The sequence below is a fragment of the Hemitrygon akajei genome, chromosome 1 (assembly GCF_048418815.1).
Source record: "Hemitrygon akajei chromosome 1, sHemAka1.3, whole genome shotgun sequence".
Lineage (NCBI taxonomy): Eukaryota > Metazoa > Chordata > Chondrichthyes > Myliobatiformes > Dasyatidae > Hemitrygon > Hemitrygon akajei.
The window spans coordinates 107,486,195-107,498,684 of record NC_133124.1 but is presented as its reverse complement, the minus strand read 5'-3'; the positions used below and the strand labels follow the sequence as shown (position 1 = coordinate 107,498,684).

General features: G+C 41.5%; 1 protein-coding gene across 3 annotated transcripts in view; it reads right to left on the bottom strand.

Annotated features, from left to right (window-relative positions):
- Window positions 1-12,490, bottom strand: part of nbeal2 (neurobeachin-like 2) — a 223,152-nt gene that overhangs the window by 144,166 nt on the left and 66,496 nt on the right. The gene's annotated exons all lie outside the window — the stretch shown is intronic.

Here is a 12,490-nt window from a genome sequence, read left to right as displayed (position 1 = left end):
ATAATGGGCCATACTCGCCTGCAATAGCTGGAGATATTTTTACAACCTCATCTGTAACATTTTCCTGACAAATACGCTGTGGTGAATTCTAGCCATTTACATGATTTCCAAATATCACTTCAGCTAAATTATAGAGCCTATTTTGCTTTAACCATAATCTCTTATTTCTGAATTTCTGGGCCAATTTTATCAGTATTCAATAATTTTTTGTAGTTAAGGAAACCAATTTAATATGTTTAAAAAGAGAATAAATGATATCCTATAATGATTTCGCACTGGACATAGATATTTTTGATTTAAATCTAGGATAGCAATTGTCATAGAGCATTGCTGGCAGTCATCTTGCCAAGGTTGGATTCAGCTGAGAAGAGAAACAAATATCTATTCACCATTTATACTTAAATTTACTTTTCCTGTTGGCTCTGGCTTCTGACCAGGGGGTTGTCACCACCTCCAGAATCAGAATCAGGTTTACTGTCACCAGCATATGTTGTGAAATACATTAACTTAGCGGAAGCAGTACAGTGCAATATATGATAAATACAGAAAAAAAATGAATGAATTACAGTAAGTAAACTTATATTATATAGTTACATTAAAAATAATACTGCAAAAACAAATGATAAAAAAGCGAGGTAGCGTACATGGGTTTAATGTCCATTTAGGAATCGGATGGCAGTGGGGAAGAAGTTATTCCTGAATCACTGAGCGTGGGCCTTTAGACTTCTGTACCTCCTTCCTGACAGTAACAATGAGAAGAGGGCACGTCCTGGGTGATGGGGGTCCATGATAATGGATGCTGCCTTTCTGAGGCACCACTCCTTGAAGATGTCTTCGATACTATGGAGTCTAGTACCCATGATGGAGCTGACTAACTTTACAACTTTCTGTAGCTTCTTTTGATCCTGTGCAGTAAGTCCACTGGCCCCGCCCCCCCATGCCATACAGTGATGCAGAATGTTCTCTACAGTATATCTGTAGAAGATATCTCCATATTCTGCTGAGATACCTGCACTCCTCTTAATCTGGCCACTTAAATTACTCTTCAGAATTGGTGAATAGGCCTTTTGTGGAGAAGTGTCCACATTTTCCCTGAAGCCTCATCATGATTCTTGCTTTGCTCTGAACTCTTTATAAACTGCCTCTTGATCAATTCCTTAGTCATCTGCTCACACTGATCCGCATGAATGATCACATTTGTGGGTTGATTTGGTCAATTGTAAAGGCAATAGAAGTAAACGTTCCATGTTTTTAAATGAAGAAATTGAACCAGTTAGATGTGAGTACATATCTTGACTCATCTGCATTCTATGGTACAAAACCTCTTTAACCTCATTCCACTGCTCGAAGCATATTCACGCCCACTCTTCTACTCACATTTTTCATTTTGACTGCATTTTCTTGTCCTTGTATCCACTAACTGCTACCACCATCCCCTCCCCTTGTTCTAGTGCACTTGGTAATTAATCAACTTCTACATTCTTATAAAATTAACTTCAAAACATCAATTAACTTGCTACTTAATGCACTTACCCTCACTGACTGCATTGTGCCCACTGTGGAAGCAAGCACAAAAACCAAGATACCCTGTGCAGTTAACCGTCACTGAACCGTTTCTGTTATAAACAACAGAAATATATCTACCCCAACAAGAGATGTAGAGTTCGAAACATCCCTGGACTGAGTATGATGCTATTCTAGCAGATGCTGGATCTCTGAAATAAAAACAGAAAATGCAAGAAGCCCTCAGTAGGTCAGATCACAACTGTGGAAAGAGAAACACATCATGTTTCAGGTCTATGAGCCTTCATCAGAACTGGGTAAGAGAGAAAAATAAATTTGTTTTCAGTGGCAGAGAATTTGGGGGAGGGACAATTAGAGCAAAAAGAATACTTCTGATAGGCTGTGACCAAATGAGTTAATAGGAGCAGTCAGGTTGAGTTGCATACTACTGCTTTGTGTGATATGTTGTTAATAGCAAAGCTGTGGGATATGTCCTGCAAGCCAAGATATATTCATAGAAATAGAAAAACAGCTCAAATAAAGATAAGTGGAAATGGCCAGTTCTGATCCAGATGGAAAGAAAGAGCATTAACTAAAGTCAGAGACTTGATAAGTCCAGAAGCTATACAGCAGAGGGCACAGGCTCCACCTTCTCCAATGGCAGGGGGTCATGGGGCTCCTGCCCTCTCCTGTGGTCTTGGGCAATTATTCAACACCTCAATTGCCATGTTGCTCTGTGGAGAATTCTGAGACATGGACATCCTGAGCTTTCAGCTGCTCTTCTTTCCGATATGATCACTGGGCAGATATTTGGAAAATCTCCGCTTTGCCCCATTCTCCTCCCCATTTCTTATTTTGCACCTCATGTGCACCTTCTGTCTGGTCCTGAGCCACCCCTCAGTCCTGAGCCACCCCTTCAAACACAATCAATGTGAATGCTATGTTTGTGGTACTGGGAAGCCGGGTGGCTGTGAATGACACACACGAGAGACGGAGAGTTGAGCTACAGCTGTTTACATGTCAGTCACCTACTCAGAGTGTTCTCTCCCATTACGTTCAGTACATAATGCACAGGGAGGCTCGACAGCAACATGCAAGGTTCAAAATATACATATTCCTTCTCCCTTATTTTAAATGTTTCTCCCCCTTCCCATACATAGACCAGCTGATGAATATTCAATGGTGTAATCATCAAATTCAACAAACAATTAAAACAACATTTATTTTCTAAACTAGGAAAGAGTGTGTCTATTCCCAGACACTCTGCGGAATTATTCTGCTCCATGTGCTAAGGGATAGTCACTAAACTAGAGATTCAATCTGTCTGGAGGCTGCCTGTCCCTGTGAGGGTACCAACGACTTGAGGAGGATGCCAAAGTCATTTCATCTTTTGGTGGTGGATGTATAGGTCTTGGCTTGGTACTCCACTGCTATAGGGGGCACTCCCCCACCCCCAGAAAACATAGGTCATGTGGGAGAACTGGCTGTGTCATTTGATCTTAATGGAGATTCTGCAGTTGATGTTTCAGAACCCTGTCCTATTTCTACAACTGGATCAGGGTTGGGCAGTTTGTGTTGGTTTTCAGTCGCCTCAGAAGTGGGCAACAGCTCATCAACATGCCTTCTCCAAATGTTGTGCTAACCAGTTTCTACTGTGTATGACACAGGACCAGTTTGTGTCACTTTGTTCCAGAGATGCACTTCAGGGCAAGCACTCGCTCTCTTGCTGTGGGACTTCTGTATTGCGCTTTGGCACACCTTTGTGCTTGGGTTTTCTGTTCATTTAGCAAAATCTGTTTTGTGTTTGGGGGTCTAAGCAGGTCAGGATGGATGCAAATCAGCGCAGTGACTGGAGCAATTTTGGCGGTGGCGTCAGGTATGTTGTGGTACGTTAGCAAGAAAGTGTAAAAATGCTGTTTAAGAGATCCACCCCACTAAAATCTTGAGAGATTGTTTCATTGTTTGTACAAGTCGTTCAGCAAGGCCTATAGTGGCTGGATAAAATGGTGCTGACTTGATGTGCTGAATACCGTTAGCTTCTATAAATGCCTTGAACTCTTCAGACTGTATTTGTGCACCATTGTCACTTCCAAGCTGTTGAGGAAGCACAAAATAGCTAAAGGTGGAACATTGTTCCTCAACACTTTTTCTCAGATGTAAATCTCTTCATGATGGCAAACTCAGGTCATTTCCTGTTTGCGTCCACTAAGACCACGGACAAGTGGCCTTCTACAGGTCCTGCAAGATCTATGTGAATCCTCTGCCATGCTTCTTCAGGTCATTCCCATGGATGCAAAGGAACAAATCAAGGAATATTTCTCACTTGCTGATAAGGTGAGCATGCTTTGGTCTTCCCTTCGATGGCTACATCCAGTCCTGGCTACCATAAGTAGCTGCACAGTGTCCAGCATGTAACTCGACAAGCACTTGCTTCCTAATGGTGGAGGAATGACAACACAGTAGCCCCATAGCAAACAGCCTGATTGGACTGTGAGCTCCTTCCATCAAGCCTGATAAGGTGTGAATTCTACGCTTGGCTCTCCTATGTATTCACGAATTACCATGTACCCCACTTTAGACGGAACAGGGTCAATATGTGCGTGCTTCCAGACTTGCACTGCAATTATCAGAACTGTAGGTATTTCCTTCAAGTAAAAGCTCTCTTTTGGGGATGGCTCTGGAGCAGAAACAGCTAAGGGAAGCCTGGATAGTCCACAGCATTCAAATGGTGCTCAGACCTCCATGCTTTATATCGTACCTATGTGCAGATAGTAACAGAGCCCAATGTTGCATTTGACTAGTAGCCAGGGTAATGATCTGTCTGTAGCGTAGATCATCAACCGAAGAGGAATTGATGGAATTTCATAACTCCGAAGACAATTGCGAGTGCTCCTGCTCAATCTGGGCATGGCGGCTTTCTGCCTTGCTTAATGTCCTTGATGCAAAAGTGACTGGATGCTCTTCACCTGACGGTATAACGTGTGAGATGACTGCCGTGACGCAGGCCAGCTGTACGCTCAATGACAGGAAGAAGTGTGTGGGTGCTTCAGATTCTGACAAAGCTGTTTCAGCCTTTTTAAAAGCCTCTTCACAGTGATCCGTCCACTGCCAGCACATTGATTCATTTAAAATTTCATTAAGTGGTTTCATGAACAATTTTGTGTAGAATGTTAGTAGTTCTAAGAAAGATTTTAATCGACTTGCATTCTGTGGTGATGGAGCCTCCATGATTGACTTCACCTTTGATGGTGCCTTGTAAAGTTATACATTGTCAATGGAGTGTACTGAAGATGGACCAAATGAAGGTTGGAAGTACTCATACTTGTCCATCTGGACCCTTAGCCCATATTCCTTGAGTCTTTGCAGTGTGGCACCCAGGTTTTGTAGGTGCTCATGCTCATTTTCCCAGTAATGAGTAAGACATCCAAATAACATTGCACCCCTATCAACCTGCTCCGGATCTGGCCCATTGCTCACTGGAGAAGTGCAGGAGTTGAGGTGACACCAAACTAAAGCCTTCACTGCCTGAATATTCCTTTGTGAGTTACTATGGTCAACATTTCCTGTGACTCTTGTTCCACATGCTTCTGCAAGTACACTTGACACAAGTCAATCTTGCTAAAAGTCCGGCTAATCCTGCAAAAAGTTCATTAATAAGGGGGAAGAGGGTATTGTTCAACCACAAGAACTGGGTTAATGGTCACATTCAAGTATCCACAAAGCCTTAAAGATCCAACCCTTTTGAGGACAGGGTTGCTTACACACATTGGTCCCGAGTAAGTTATTGGAACCACTCTTTCAAAATCAGCCTCTTCCTTTGGTTTGAGGGTGTATGGAACTGGTCTTTCTTGCAGGCATTTGGGTGTTGTGTCGGATTTAGTAGCCAGATTCATTGAGCTTTCTTTCATTCTGCCCAGATCTCCGTTGAATACTTCTGTGCGTTTCTGCAAAACCTCTTGTAGACCAGTGCTCGCAATAATCAAGTGTACTTCGTACGAGTTGACTTTGAGCTGCTTCAACCACGAGCGGTGTAGAACAGCTGGATAACAGTGGAAATTTCTTTCTCTGTTTGTTCATCTTCACTGTAACATGTACTACTCCCCTTACTGGAATAAACTCACCAGTGTAACTCTTTAAAGTCAACCTTGCCCGTTCTGGGCTGAGATGCTACAATTTCTCCTTGTAAACTAACTGTGACACCAGCGATCCTGCAGCGCCCATTTCCAACTGCATCCTCACCAGAGCCCCATCTAGCCGCAGGGTCACCCAATAGCTGTTTTTGTGTTCTGAAACAGATAAAACATGCAAAGCTTCTTCAACCACAGAGTGATGGTCACTCAGTCCATCTTCAGTACACTCCATCTTGTTCATGTTTCTTTTTAGCTTTCCAAAAGTCATTTTTTTTATTACATGTCTTTTCACTTTCACAAGTGTGTTCAATATGTCCCTTTTTTGCCAATCTAAATCAGTATACCAGCATTCTTTACTTGAATGCCCTGTTTTGCCATAATGGCAACACTGATTGCCAATAGGTGTCTTATTCTTAAAGTCAGTAGAAACTTTATGAACTTGGGAAGACTTAATAGCTGTGCTTCTTTAGTTGTCATCTCTATTGCCTCCTGTAATGTTAGTCTGTCTTCTGTAAGCAAACATTTCTAAATTGCCTCACTACGCAGACCACATGCGAGTCTATCATGTAATGTGTTATTCAGTGACTTCCCAAAATCAGTGTTCAGACAATTGCTTCAACACCGCCACAAATTGTGAAATAGACTTGCCTTCCTCTTGATTCCTTTTGTGAAATCTAAACTTGTCAGGAATAATCAAACGTTTAGATGAATAGTGGTCTTTTAAAACTTAAACTATGTCCTCTTAAGGCTTATCGCCAGGATTAGCAGGTTGCACTAGACTGCATAATAAATCAAACCTTTTTGCACCCAACAGAAGGACAGAAAAATTGGAAACTGAATATCACCTGAAGTTTGATTTGCCAGTGCAAACTATACAAATCTTTCAGTTTATGAATTTCATTGTTTTATCATTTTGTCACACAGCCCCATATTTCCAAACATTGTTGCCATTTTCAAACAGAATCATGCGTCAGAAAAGTTACTGATTTATCCGTCTTTCTCTCCCTCTCATTTATTCTATTTAACCTTCACTTTCTCATTCTCTCCCCTCAGATCCTTCACTTGCCACACTTCTTGTGGCTGTTTTCTTTTCATTCACCCCCGTTACACAGTGGTGTACCGCCAGCACTGCCTATAGACTTTTCTTGCCGACTGGAACAAAACAATAAATACCACATGAGGTTTTGTCATCTCATTGCCCGTTTTTAGGTCTGTGGTTTTGGGAAGGCTGCTGGCCGTGAACAGCACACACACGAGAGACACAGAGGTGAGGAACAAACAGGTAGATGCTGATTTTGAAGTCATCCACCCAGAATGCCTTATCACATTATGTTCAGCACCTAACACACAGGGATGCTCGACCGCAACGTGCAAGGGTCAAAATATACATGAATGCATGACAATAAGAGTCAGAAGTACAGCAGCTCTGATTTTCTGTCAGTGCTTGGAACTATAGGCCTTAGCTATATCTTCCTTTGAATGAAGGTCCTCAAAGGGTCACAGGAGATATTTCCTACGACGTTCTCCCAAAGACTCACTCAACACCTGGTGAAACTGCCACTCCACGTTCATTCCTAGTGGTTCTGATGAGGAAGTGCAAATTTTGGCAAAGCTCCACCACAAACAGACCTGTATTTTCAGCACACAAAGGTGTGGAATTTCACATCACAAGGGAGAAGGATCCCAAACCTGCTGGGCTCATGTTATTCAGTGAGAGGAAAACACTAATTTTGTATTGTATTTTCTAAATTCTTGGCCTTATTCAGCAACCTTGTGCAATACATTCTAGGTTGTATACCTTTCTGTAGTGTGGGGGAGGTCTAAAGGTTCAGTGGCTTAGAACTTAATGTGTTAGTGTCGACTGAAAAGGATAAAAGCTTGAAGTAAACAAAAATGTTGGGTAATGGATATAAAGAATAGGAGAGTAGAAGTAATTATATAGCTCTACTAAAGAGGCAGGACATGCATGACAGAACAAATTGCATTTGTTGTGTGATCCATGATTGAATAATATTCAAAACACAAGTTTAAAAATAACCTATACTCAGTGACTACTTTATTAGGTACCTCCTGTACCTTATAAAGCGGCTACTGAGTATATGTTTGTGGTCATCTACTGCAGTAGCCCATCCACTTCAAGATTTGACATGTTGTACATTCAGAGATGATCTTCGGTTGTAAGGTGTGGTTACTTGAGTTACTGTCACCTTCCTGTCTGCTTTAACCATTCTGGCCATTCTCCTCTGACCTTTCTCATTAACAAGGTGTTTTCACCCACAGAACTGTCGCTCACTGGATGTTTCTTTGTTTTATGCATCATTCTCTACAACCTCTAGAGACTGTTGTGTGTGAAAATCCCAGATCATCAGCAGATTTTGAGGTACTCAAATCACCCTGTCTGGCATCAACAATCATAGTCACTTAAATCACATTTCTTTCCCATTCTGATGTTTGGTTTGAACAACAACTGAACTTCTTAACCATGTTTGCATGTTTTTTATGCATTAAGTTGCTGCTGCATGATTGGCTGTTAGATATTTGCATTATAAGCAGCTGTACAGGTGTACCTAATAACGTGGCCACAGTGTGTTGTTTCAACCCAACTTTTCTACTTTGACCTAGATGTCTGTGCAAGCTATTTTTATTTGGCCTACATCCCTCTAGGTATTTTTTATTGACGTACATGTCCAAATGCCTTTTAACCACTGTAATTGTATCTGTCTCTTCAGCTTCCTCTGTAGCACGTTTCATTTACCCAACACCCTGAGTGAAAAGTTGCTGCTCAGGTCCTTTTTAAATCTTAAACCCATGCCTTAAGTCTTTGTCTTTTAGTTTTGACTCTCCTATCCAGAGAAAAGATTGGGAACATCCACTTTACCAACCTTTTATAACAGGGGTTCCCAACCCAAGGTCCACAGTCCCCTTGCATAGTGGTCCATGGCTTAAAAATGGTTGAGAACCCTTACTCTGTAAGGCCATTTTTCAGCCTCCTATGCTCCAGGGTAAGAAGTCCCTGACTTTCCTTGTAACTCAAGTCTCTAGCTCTAGTAACATCTTCATGAATTTTTTTTCACCTTTTCCAGGATATCCTTCCCATTTCTGGGCAATGAGAACTGTACATAATACTCCAAGAGTGGTCTCACCAATGACTTACACAGTTACAACACATTGTCCCAATGAAGGCAAGTGTGACAGATACCTTCTTTATCAGCTTTTTAACTGTGTTGTCCCTTTCAAGGAATTATGCATCTGTGTCCCTTCGTCTCTCTGTTCCATAACGCTATGCTGGGCTGTACTATTTACTCAGAATTTGATGTCCTGGTTTAAATTACCAAAGTGCATACCTTGCAATTGTCTGAGTTAAATTCTATCTACTATTCCTTGGCCCACTTTTGCAGTTATCGAGATCCTGTTGCAGTCTTAGATAATCTTCTTCATTGTCCACTAGGCCCCTAAATTTGGCAATATCAAACTTACTAATTATATTTACAGGATTGTCATACAAATTGTTAAGACAGAAGACAACACTGGACCCTGCACTGATTCCTGTGGCACATCACTGGTGACAGATCTCCTATCTAAATAACAATTTTCCTCTTCCACTCCTACCCTCAATCTCCTTTCGCCAAGCCAGTTTGCTAGCTCACCCTTGATTGCACATGATCTAATCTTCCAGAGTGGCCGAACAATGTAGGATCTTGTCAAAGGTCTGGCTAAACCCCTGCTGCTGCAATTTTGAGATAAATGCCTATTGTTTGACAGGATATTGACCTAAAAGATTAATCTTATTTCTCTCATTAGATGCTGCCTGTTTTGCTGAGTATTTTGAGAAGTTAGTGTTTTTAAATCAAAATGAAAAATGGTAGAAATTTATTGCTGATGCCACCTTGCTCTGAGGTAGATTTCTGCTTCTCTAATTTCCTCATCTCTAGTTCACTGCTGTTCACTGTATTCTCCCTCACTCTGTCTTCCTGCCCTCCATTGGACTCATTCTCCCTTGCTTCAATCTTGTACATCCATCTCTCCCCAAATCCTACCATCAGATCAGTATACAGAGATGATGATTGCATTTTATATGCCCTACAAGTGGCCCAAGCTCTAGTGATAATATTTGCTTTAAAGGGTACAAATCCCAATGGTGGGGTATAAGTTATTATTGATGAATGGTTTATCAAAAGTGCAATTGCATCAAACAGCATGCAAACATGCTGTTCAACACATTGAGTTGGTGCTCATTTCGAACACTCATTTATACAAATTCCACTTTACTCTCCTCACATTCCCATTAACAGCCCTCAGTTTCTTTCCACTTGGGGGGGGGGGTGTTGCATGTCTTTGGAAGGCAGGAGGAAATAAGAGCTCTCAGAGGAAAGCCACACAGTGCAAATTCCAGAGAGCAGCAGAGATTAGTATTGAATCCAGGTAGATGGAGGAGCAAGGCAGAAGCTCCAGCTGCTGTGCCACAGTGCTGACCCCAGGACGCGAGGTCAAACACCTCACCTAGCAGTGCAAGTTGAATAGCCGCAGAGTGGGAAGTGTGGCCGGTGACACTGGGGCAGGTGGTATCACTGAGAGCATTCTCCCAGACTGGAATTGGCCATGCTCCCAGTCAACTCTCAATTCCCTGAATGATTTCTGGAAGTCTGGAAGTTACTTAGGCCACATGCACAGACTAGCTGCAATCCAGATGCAATCAGAAACTAATGTCAGTGTATGGAAATAATATAAGCTCCCTTTAGAGTTGAGGCTGTGTGTTTCCAGAGTGAGAGTCAAGCCCAGAAACACAGAACACGAACATGAACACACACAAGCTTTCAGTTCACATTAACCATGCAGGCACTTTGACACGATTACTTAATTTGTCCCACTTCCTCCTTGCAACATGACACCACATTTTTTTCTTTTGCAAGTGTATTTCCAATTCTCTTCTGAATCTGATTTCACCACCTTTTCAAACAGTGTACTCCAGATCTTAATAACATGCTGTATTTTTTTTAAAAAAACAGCTTTTCTCCTTTTGCCCATTAGAAAAGTTATTCTAAACTTTTAATCTCTCTTCATTGAACTACCTGCTGGTAGAGAGAACTTTTTTTTCCCACTTCAGTCTTAACAAAACTCCTCATAATCTGTTCATCTTTAGGATGGAAAATTTCAGTGTTTCTCAACTCTCCACAAAGTTTCATTCTGGCAAACCTCCTCTGCACCACCTCCAGTACTCAAGCTGATGACTAACCAGTGAACTATAAAGATTTAGAATTGAAAAGCAATGAATTCGCACTATATCAGAGACACAGGAGATTCTGCAGATGCTGGAAATCTTGTGGAACACACACAAAACGCTGGAGGAACTCAGAAGGTCAGGCAGCATCTACGGATGGAAATAAACAGTAAACATTTTAGGCCAAGACCTTTCATCAGGAGATCCTGTGAAGAGTCACAGTGTGAAACATCAACTGTTTACTTTCCTCCATATATGCTACCTGACCTATTCGGTCCTCCAGCATAGTGAGTGCGTTGCTGAAGTCATACTCATCACTGCTTACAAAGTGAAGGATTCCATTTACGTTTCAATCAGCAATATCTAAAAGGTGTTACCTGACTCCTGCCCTCGCTGGAAGTTAAGGACACTTAAAAATACGAGTCTAAACATTGAACAATATAGGCACCATGTAGCTAGATGCACAATGCACAGCTAATGTTCATGTGTCTAGGATAACTTGGGGATTTATTTCCCTCGTCCTCCTTGGTCCTGTGGTTAAGGAGGTCAATGAAAGCACATTCACCATGATACCGATTGGGATCAGCTAACTTAGCGTAATCTGACTTCTGAAAGCCAAGCCTTTCTTCACTTGAACTAAGGGTTGAACTTTAACCTCACCAATTAGACAATCATACATTAAAAAGAACTCATCCCTTTGAGAACACCATTCCATGTGTCTGTAAGAGCTGTCTCTGCAGAATTCTCAAGAGTTCCCTCATTGAATGAGCCCAACTCTCCATTTTGCACCCCTTCTTTAAGAATGGGCCACTTTGATTAGTCTTCCTTATCAATAACATGCCTCCAGACTGACCTGATAACCTTTTGATCAAGACATTTAAAATCTGAGGCAGATTTTAATTAATTAAAATTATTAAGTCAAAAATGTCAATGTATTTTAAATACACTTATTATTAAGAGATGAAGTCATTATAAGGAATTAAATAATCCAGGTCAGGAACATCATTTTGATTTATCAGATTTTGTGAGGTATGCCGATCATGTTTGAAGGGGCAGATCCACAGTACACTGAACCTTTCACTCAACATAACCATTGTTCCACCCTGGGCGATGTAGAGTGGAGGATCATAAATGTAAGAGATTCTTCAGATGGTAGAAATCCACAGTGGCACACATAGATTGCTGGAGAAACTTCGCAGTTCAGGCAGAATTTATGGAGAGGATTACACAGTTGACAATTTGGGCCGAGATCTGATGAAAGGTCCTGACAAATAGTCTCAACCCACAACATTGACTATTTATTCCTCTCCATAGATGCTGCCTGACCTGCTAAGTTCCTCCAGCATTTTGTGTGTGTTTCTGTTGACCCCAGATGGCCAGTGATGTAGTAGCATCTGCAATGGACTCTGAGCGAGTGGTCCCAGAATCTCCTGCATGTTGCATATTCCAAGTTGCAACATGTGGCACGGTACTGTGAATGCACTAACCAATGCAAAAGTGTTAACAAGCTCGCTCTTGAACTGCCTACTGAGGAAGACATGACCTGGGCCAAATACACGGTACCATGAGAAACTAACTCAAAAAAGTAGACAGAATAAACTTGTCTCAGGATGTGACTTATTTTTGTAACACACTGCAT